This window comes from Helianthus annuus, chromosome 11 (genome assembly GCF_002127325.2).
Source record: "Helianthus annuus cultivar XRQ/B chromosome 11, HanXRQr2.0-SUNRISE, whole genome shotgun sequence".
NCBI classification, from domain to species: Eukaryota; Viridiplantae; Streptophyta; class Magnoliopsida; order Asterales; family Asteraceae; genus Helianthus; species Helianthus annuus.
The window spans coordinates 157302122-157311846 of NC_035443.2; the positions used below are offsets into that span (position 1 = coordinate 157302122).

At 36.6% G+C, this 9725-nt stretch overlaps 1 long non-coding RNA gene across 1 annotated transcript; it reads left to right on the forward strand.

Annotated features, from left to right (window-relative positions):
• The first annotated feature begins 931 nt into the window (after positions 1-931).
• LOC110934630 lies at positions 932-3906 on the forward strand. Its single transcript, XR_002588505.2, has 7 exons — positions 932-1005; positions 1177-1254; positions 1631-1754; positions 2281-2422; positions 2514-2672; positions 2764-2898; positions 3368-3906. It is a non-coding gene; the product is annotated as an uncharacterized LOC110934630 (long non-coding RNA).
• The last annotated feature ends 5819 nt before the right edge of the window (positions 3907-9725 follow it).

The window sequence follows — 9725 nt, forward strand, 5'->3', positions numbered from 1 at the left end:
CCTATATCGGCATACGTGTTACATAAGTCTAGGTACTTCTAGGGCTGTCTTTTTTAACCGAAACCCGAAACCCAAACCCAAACCCAAACCGAAGTCACCTGAACCCGAAGTATACAAAACCCGAAGAACTAGTAACCGAATAACTGTAAACCCGAACCCGAATATAGTTCTATGGATTGGTTAACGGGTTGAATAAAGGGTAAACGGTTTAACCCGAAAAACCCCAAATAACTTTAAAACAATTAGCATATTTTCTACATATAGTCATATCTTTTAAAATGAACTAATAATCTTATCCTATTCCATGATGCAACCAACTATATCTTCTAAAAATTTTAAATCACTAATTCCATCCATATCTCCAATTTTTAAAAGTTTAAAATCACAACATTCGAAATGATGATTGAAAAAGTAAATATAATATATAATGTATGGAATTAAACATGTTACAATTAATAATTTGTTTCTAATTTAAAGACAGGATGCATTTTACAATTTATAATCTGTATTAAATTAATATAGAAGAGTTGTTTTACAAAATTGTTTTTGTAGTGTTCGCTAATAACTAATATTGATATTTTAAATTTTAGAAGGTTGTATTTATTTGTTAACCTAGTTCATTTTCTAACCCAAAACCCGATCTAACCCAACCCGTTCTAACCCAAACCATTTAACCCGAACACCGAAGAAACCAAACCTAGAAAGGTTTGGTTATCGGGTTAAATATTTAGTTTTGAAAACCCGAAAAACCCGAACCGAAAAACCCGAAACCCGATTAAAAAACCCGAAGAACACCCCTAGGTACTTCCATTATTTTGCTGTAAACTGTAATATTCACATTTTTTTTTAAATTAAGAATTAGAAATTATATTGTTTTTTTTATTCAGAATTAAAATTCAGATTAGGGTTTTCTCAGCGTTGTCTACTACATATACGGACGCCTCCCCCTGCTCTAATACAGTAACCTCAGGGCAAGATGATCGAGAGATCTGATTCTCTGTTTTTGTAAGTTGTTTTCCTTTTGTTGTTTGATTATACATTGATCCTTTCTAAAAGCCGTTGATCCCTGTATTTTCTGGTTTGAACGTGTTTTGATCATTTTTTTTATATTTGAATTGTGTATTTTCTGGGTTGAACGCGTTCTGATCATTTTTTTATATCCGACTTGTGCGTTAGCCATCAGTCCGCTCACTGTACACATCGATCTCTCTTTGCTCTATGTGGATCGGATCATAACATGTTGATTCTTCATAGGTATGGTCAAATCAATATTTTCATATCATTATGTTATATTGTTTTTTAGATTATGAATATGTATTTTGAATGTTAACATCCACTTTTATTTCATACTTGGTTAATTTTCTGATTATATTAACCATTCTTATTAAAAGCAAGTTATTTTGATGTTGACTTATTCAGATTAGGAGAAATAAAAATCCAACAAAATGTATCTTTATATATATTATAATTCTTTTAAATTATTCAGCTGTTTGGTACCTAGTGGTTTTTGTTATCCTGAAATAAATACTGAATATGTTGGGCTTTGATTGTGTTAAAGTCTTCTTTTGTTCTTTCTAAGATAATAAGATATTAAAATGTATTTCTTGCATCTTTTTTGCACCTGTCACAGGTATCTCGCCTTCTCCAAGTACAGAGGTCTTAAAGGACGTAAATTTTCAGAGAATTTCAGTTGATGATTATGGAGAGCATTGTCATTGGAAGGAAGGGCCTTCTTTGTGTGCGTGTTGGGAAAGGTTATCTTAATATACTGCCTACTTCGTCTAAGTTTTAAGAATTTTTCAAATAAATAAAACATTAAATAGGACTGCAAAATCTATATTTATGAAAATAGTAATTCTATGATTTCGAAAATAAATTTTGGACTCTGTAAGCCCCTATGTATACTTTGGAACGGTTCAACCCATTTTCATTTTATTGATCCTAGAATGGGATGATTCCGGTTATGATTTATCTCTAACAAGTCAAATAGGCAAATAACATGAAGTTTTGTAAAGCAAACGTCGTCAAAAGTGTATTCAGTTATCATGCAACCTCCTAAAATCATTTTATTGAAATTAAATACTATTATATTGAAGTAATACAACCATAACTGACACCTAGTATATATAAAAACAGACAAAAATATTTTCTCGATCAACCTGATCTTGTACCAAAAAATGATCTGTTTGACCTGAAATTTTACGAAATCGTCGGTTTTGCCCCCCTAGGTATCCTTTGAAATTTATTAAATTTTTCAACTAATGATCTGATATTTGGCAGGCTCTACTGCAAAATGAAGCTTTTTTTCAACAGCTTCTTTTACTACCCAAACCTTTTCGCTGCTGTTAACGATGGTGGGGGATCTGGCAACAATTTTGCTAGTTTTGCCAGTTTTGCGGCACCACCACCCACCACCAATCTGGTATAATTTTTTTATTGTTCTTTAATTAATTTATTCCTTTATGTTAGAAAATTGTGCATGGGTTGATCATTAATTATTTTTGATCAACCAGCGCGTTGGGACATGGAGGCGCGGTGGTGTGAGGGCCTACTACCGTTTTCACGGCGGAATTTGCGATGGATTTTGTGGATTAGCTTTTCGTAATACTGTAGACTACACCGTGGCTCGTCCGCTACAACTGTTTGATGCTTTGGATCCGATTAACTTTCAGGTCTCTTTATTAATTTCTGTACTAAATTTAGTTTTTTTTTAAATTTTTTTATTTTATAAAAATACAATCATTTCTCTTTCATTTGTTTTAGATGACAAATTGACAATTGATCATGGTGGCTTTGTGAACATTCCGATGATCGAACCATCATGTCTGCCGGAGGAGGCAAGCAGTGGAATCGGCGTGTTCTTACCGGCATATCTGAGGAGGATCCGTGGTAGAAAAGGTGATGGTGTGAACAAAAATAATTGTTATAATAAATCTAGTTGACAATAATCTACTCTTTATTCTTAATAAAACCCATAAAATCTATACAAAATTATAAATAATTAAACGAGTTTATAAGTAATACTGCTAATAAATGTGTTATTTTGAATTTGAAAGACTTATTTCTAAAATGAAAGAAATAAATACTATCTCACATTTTTTGTGTTTACTTTTATGCTAGTAGAAGTGTACGGTTGTATTGTTGAACAAATACAAACTGTGTTATACATCACAACTATTTTTTTCACAACTATAATGCATGTAAGATAAAAATAAGACATAAAAACTAAGGCAAACTATGTGAGTTTCTCTCTTATGGATTTCACATGATTATTAAAAATCCAACAAAATGTATCTTTATATATATTATATTTCTGTGATATTTGGCAGGCTCTACTGCAAAATGATGCTTTTTTTTTTATCTGGAGCATGATCTTGCAACAAGATTTACCTCTTCTTGCTCAACTTTTTCAAAGATTTGTATTTCAAAGGCGCAGAGTTCTCTTCACCTAGCTTCATTTGGGGATGAAGAAGCTTTGATCGGAGACGATGATGAATTCAGCTCAAAATCCAACTTCTTCTGCCAATCATCAGTGGATCTAGGAAACCTGCAGAAGGATTCTGGTTAGCGTCTCCTGGATCTGAAGATTCATCATCTTCATCCACATGCATTGCTCGAACTGGATCAACTTTCATGCACCTCAATAGATGTTGTTTCCCCTACATCAACCCTGTAGGGAAAGTGAAATTGTGAAGGAGTTTTAGATCGCTCCATCCACAAGATTTAAATGTTGGAGATAGTATCTTCTGGGAGATTTTTGTGCTTTGAAGAGCTGGGCTGATTATTCAACCTAGGAGTGCTTTGTAGCGTCTCCTGGATTTAAATGTTGTAGATAATGTTTTCATTTTTGTTTACTTCTTCATTGTTGTACGTTTTGTTGGTTCTCTTAGTAAGATGTATTGATAACATATAAAATAATTTTTTATTGATGTTTTGATCTTTAATCTTAGTCTTTTAGCTTATGATTATATTTGCGATATGGGTAAAAAATTTGTATTACTTTGGGTCATGATGTTAGTCTATTGGGTCATGTGTTATGGCCTGTTGCAAACCAAAGCACATACCATGAAACGGTTTCTACTCCAAAGGTTGTGATGGTTCATGTAGTATAAATAGTTCTTGCTCAGCCGTTGGGTTTTTTTTTTCATCTCTGGTAAACCATGTCTTAGTTTTTTTTTTTTTTTTCATATACTTACATAAATTTGATCTTTGGCTGCTAGAAAATTAAATCGCTTAGCTGTATAAATCCTTAGAATATATATACTTGAATTTCCAAGCATGTAGTTCAAGCAAGCTATTGGTGCATCCTTTTATCTACCTATGCAATTTTATGTTTGGATGACTAGGAAATAAGCCAATATGTTTTGGTTTACCATCAACATCAACAAACTGTCAACAACTTTGATATGGATAAATGATCAGTGGGCTAAAGAGCAGTGGATAGAGGGGTGGTCAGTGGATAAACGTACAACAGGGGTTACTAATAACACTGGATTAGTAGCGACAGTAGATCAATAGCAGAGGGTATTAGTAACAGAGGTTAGCAGCAGGGTTGGCAGCAGGGGTTGTTAGTAGTGGGTGGTTGCAACAGCGGTTGTTAGTTAGTTGAACGGTTGTTACAAAGGTTGTTAGCTGTCAGTTGTAGGGTTGTTAGGGTAGGATTATAAATAGTAACAGTTGTAATAGTATAGGGTATCTTGTGAAATAATAATCAGTTCCCTCCTAAATTCTCTGTTAACCTCCATTAACGTACTTTCGGAGCTTATTCAATCATTGAGTTCCCTGAGCGTTATTAGAACTTGACCATTGTTAATCAATCTCGAGTTCATTCCGTTTCAGTCCTTATCATTGGTATCAGAGCTGTCTATCCTTGGACACTCTTGATTCAATTCAAACACGAACCCTAATTCAGCCAATTGGGGAAAAGTGCAGCGTTCAATTTCAAATTCTGAATTCAATCATTGTTTCGGTTGAATTCCTTCCTTTGACGTCCGTTCAAATTCAATTTCCATTGATCTTTGTTCAGATCAATTTCCTAAATCAAAATGACGAAGAGACATGGTCATAATGATGCGGATGATGCTGAAAGCAGTCAGCAGATGAATAACCGAATCGATGAGAACACGAAAGCATTGGAAGAAATGAGAAATATGGTGACAGGATTATCTTTACAGTTGACTCAAATGGTCAACAACCAAGGCAATGCAAGAAACCATCAAAGACAAGAGTTGCAGAATGATGGAGAAGGATTCAATTTTGCAGCAAGATTGACCAAGATTGAATTTCCTCGGTTTAAAGGTGATGATCTAACTTCATGGTTGTTTAGGGTGGAACAATTCTTTCAGTTGGATAGAGTGTCGGATGAAACAAAGGTCAGATTGGCAGCCATTCATTTTGAGGGAAAAGCATTACAATGGTATCAATCTTTTACTGGGCAAAGAATTGAAGGTGAAGTTTTGACTTGGGTGGAATTGGTAGAAGCTTTGAAGGTCAGATTTGGGAAGTTGTTTGATGATCCTGTGACTGATCTTAAGAACTTGAAACAAACCACTTCTGTTCAAGAGTATCATGATAAGTTTGATGCCATTATCAGCAGACTTCAACTGCCAATAGAGTATGCTCTAAGTTGTTTCATGGCGGGGTTAGAAGAGGAGATACAATTGCAGGTAAGAATGTTCAACCCTATGAATATTCAAGAAGCCTTCTGTTTGGCTAAACTGCAAGAAGCCACTATCAAGGCTAAGAGGGGAAGAGTTGGGTTCAAGCCACCTATTTTACCTAACCCAAGCAACAATAAGCAACCAGTTTCCTTTAGTAAGTCAGCGGGTTTTGACTCAAAAAAAAATGTGATTAGGAAGACCTTGACCAAAGGTGAAATAGATGAAAGAAGGTCTAAGGGCTTGTGTTTCAACTGTGATGAGAAGTATTCACAAGAACATATATGCAAGGGTAACAGGAAACCTCAGCTGTATCACATAGAAGTTGAATGGGTAGAAGAAGAGGTTGAAGAGGGGGAGGATGAAGTGGTAATGGAGTGTGCTCAAATCTCAGTTAATGCAGTGGAAGGAAATGACAGGTATAAGTCCATTAGGGTTACGGGTCATTATGGAAAACATGAATTACAATTGTTAATGGATACTGGAAGTTCACATAATTTTCTGGATATTGCATTAGCCAAACAATTGGGGTGTAAGATGGTTAAGGGCCCAGCTATGTTAGTAAAAGTGGCAAATGGTCATGAAGAAATTTGTGATCAAATGGTGAAGGGATTTTCTTGGATCATGCAAGGAATTCAATTCACAGCGGATGTGTATGTAATGCCCTTGGGGGGTTGTGATTTGGTTTTGGGGGTTCAATGGTTTACAACCTTAGGAAGCATCAAGATGAATTATAATGATAGAACCATAGCTTTCAAGTTCAATGGTCAGAAAGTAGTTTTGAGGGGGCAATATGGGAGGAAATTTTCTCAAATTACTAAGGGTAGCTTGAAGAAAATGGAGTTACAGAGAGCTGAATTGTCTATGGTGCAGGTATGTGCCATTGAAGGGTATAGTACAAATACTTCAATGGTACTGCAGAAAACTCAGCAATCCAAGGAACAACAGCAGCAGTTACAGAAGCTGTTAGAGGATTTCAAGGATGTCTTCCAAGACTTAAAGTCTTTACCACCATCTAGGGGCCAGTATGATCACAGAATTCCATTGAAACAAGGAACTGATGGGGTGAATTTAAGGCCTTATAGATATCCTGTGGTACAAAAGGATGTGATAGAAAAAATGACTAATGATTTGTTAGAACAAGGGGTAATTCGGTCCAGTACCAGTTCTTTTGCTTCACCAGTGGTTCTAGTCAAGAAGAAAGATGGTACATGGAGGATGTGTATAGATTATAGGAAACTGAATCAGGCCACAATTCCTGACAGGTTTCCTATTCCATTGGTGGAAGATTTGATGGATGAATTATATGGTACAAAATTTTTCTCTAAATTGGATCTAAAATCTGGGTACCATCAGATCAGAATGGATGATTCAGACATCCATAAAACAACATTTAAAACTCATAATGGTCATTTTGAGTTTTTGGTCATGCCTTTTGGGCTGACTAATGCACCATCTACCTTTCAAGGTTTAATGAATCAGGTTTTTAAACAGTATCTGAGGAAATATGTACTGGTTTTCTTTGATGATATATTGGTGTATAGTCCTTGTTGGGATACTCATTTATCTCATTTAAAAGATGTCCTATTGGTGTTAAGGCAACATCAGTTGGTAGCCAAAAGAAGCAAGTGTGAATTTGGAGCCACTAAGCTGGAGTATTTGGGTCATATAATATCTCAACAAGGAGTGGCAACTGATCCAGCAAAAGTATCTGCAATACAACAATGGCCTGTACCTGCCAACATCAAAGAATTGAGGGGATTTTTGGGACTCACTGGTTATTATAGAAGATTTGTGAAAGGGTATGGTAGCATCACCAAACCCTTAACTCAATTGTTAAAAAAAGATTCCTTTCACTGGTCTTCGGATGCTCAACATGCTTTTGAACATTTGAAGACGAGTATGAGTCAACCTCCTGTATTGGCATTACCAGATTTTAAAGAAACATTTGTGGTGGAAACAGATGCATCAGGGTTCGGAATAGGTGCTGTTCTAATGCAAAAGGGTCATCCTATCGCTTATATCAGTAAGGCTCTGTCTCCAAGACATATGTCTTTATCCACTTACGAGAGAGAATTGTTGGCCATCATATATGCTGTCCAAAAATGGCAACCATATTTGGCTCATGCTCATTTTGTGATCAAGACAGACCAACATAGCCTTAAATATTTGTTGGATAGTAAGATTTCCACACCTTTCCAGCAGAGATGGTTATCTAAATTGATGGGATTCAACTTTGAGATTATGTACAAGAAAGGTGTAGACAATAAGGTGGCTGATGCATTATCGAGGGTGACTCATGGGGAAGTGTTGCAGTTAGCAGCATCATCTGTTCATACAGACATATGGGCAGCCATTAAAGAAGGATGGTCTAATGATGAAGAGTTGTTAAAAATCATTCAGGACCTGCAACAGAATCCTATGTCTCATTGTCATTATAGCTGGTCCAATGGAGAATTACGAAGAAAGGGTAAGTTGGTCATTAGTAATTCTACAACTTTAAGGGAGCAAATCTTGCAGTGGATGCATGCTTCAGTACAAGGAGGGCATTTTGGCATTCATGCTACTATTAGCAGAATTGCTAGGTTGTTTTATTGGCCAAAGCTGCACAAAGAGGTGAAAGCTTATGTGAAGAATTGTGTAGTTTGTCAACAGTGTAAGTCAGTAACAGTGGCTTATCCTGGGATGTTACAACCTCTTCCAATTCCTGAAGGGGTATGGGAAGATATAGCGATGGATTTTGTTGAAGGGTTGCCTAAGTCCAAGGGTAAAGATGTTATATTGGTGGTGGTGGATAGGTTAAGCAAGGGTGCTCATTTTATTGCTTTACATCACCCTTTTACTGCAGTTGATGTGGCTCAGCTATATTTGGATCACATATATCGGTTACATGGCCCTCCTAAATCAATTATATCTGACCGAGATAAGGTGTTCATTAGCAATTTTTGGAAGGAACTGATGATACTGCAAGGGGGAGAGCAGAAGATGTCTAGTTCATACCATCCCCAGACAGATGGTCAAACGGAGGTACTGAACAGATGATTGGAGGGTTATTTGAGGTGCATGTGTTTTGAAAAACCTCATGAGTGGGCTAAGTGGTTACCCTTGGAAGAATATTGGTATAATACCACTTATCAGTCAGCTATCAGGTGCACTCCATTTGAGGTCATCTATGGTCAGCCTCCACCTATACATTTACCATATTTACCGGGAGAAAGTAACAATGAAGCAGTGGATAGAAGTTTGGTAATTCGGGAGGAGGTGATTAATATTCTGAAAGAAAATTTGAGGAAGTCTCAACAACGCATGAAACAGTTGGCTGATGCTCATCGAACGGAAAGGAGTTTCCAAATAGGAGACTGGGTATATTTGAAGTTACAACAATACCGACAGCAGTCAGTGACTCAGCGGCTCAATCAAAAGTTGACAGCCAAATATTTTGGACCATATTTGATATTGTCTAAGGTAGGGGAAGTAGTGTACACATTGCAGTTACCAGCTGGGTCTGCTAATCATCCTACAGTACACGTATCATTGCTAAAAAAGTATTATGGTCCTGAGCCTACTTCAACAGCGGTGGTTAATGAAGAAGTGCTGCAAACCACTGGTAGGGAACCGGAGAGTGTGGTGGACACTAGGGTTCTTAAAAAATTCAATAGAATGTTGGTGCAATGGCTGATTAAATGGAAACATGTGGGGGTGGAAGATGCAACTTGGGAGGATGCTAAGTTGATGATGCAGAAATTTCCAAATTTTGATCCTTGGTGTCAAGGATCAGGTTATCGGGAGGGTATTGATATGGATAAATGATCAGTGGGCTAAAGAGCAGTGGATAGAGGGGTGGTCAGTGGATAAACGTACAACAGGGGTTACTAATAACAGTGGATTAGTAGCGACAGTAGATCAGTAGCAGAGGGTATTAGTAACAGAGGTTAGCAGCAGGGGTTGGCAGCAGGGGTTGTTAGTAGTGGGTGGTTACAACAGGGGTTGTTAGTTAGTCGAACGGTTGTTACAAAGGTTGTTAGCTGTCAGTTGTAGGGTTGTTAGGGTAGGATTATAAATAGTAAC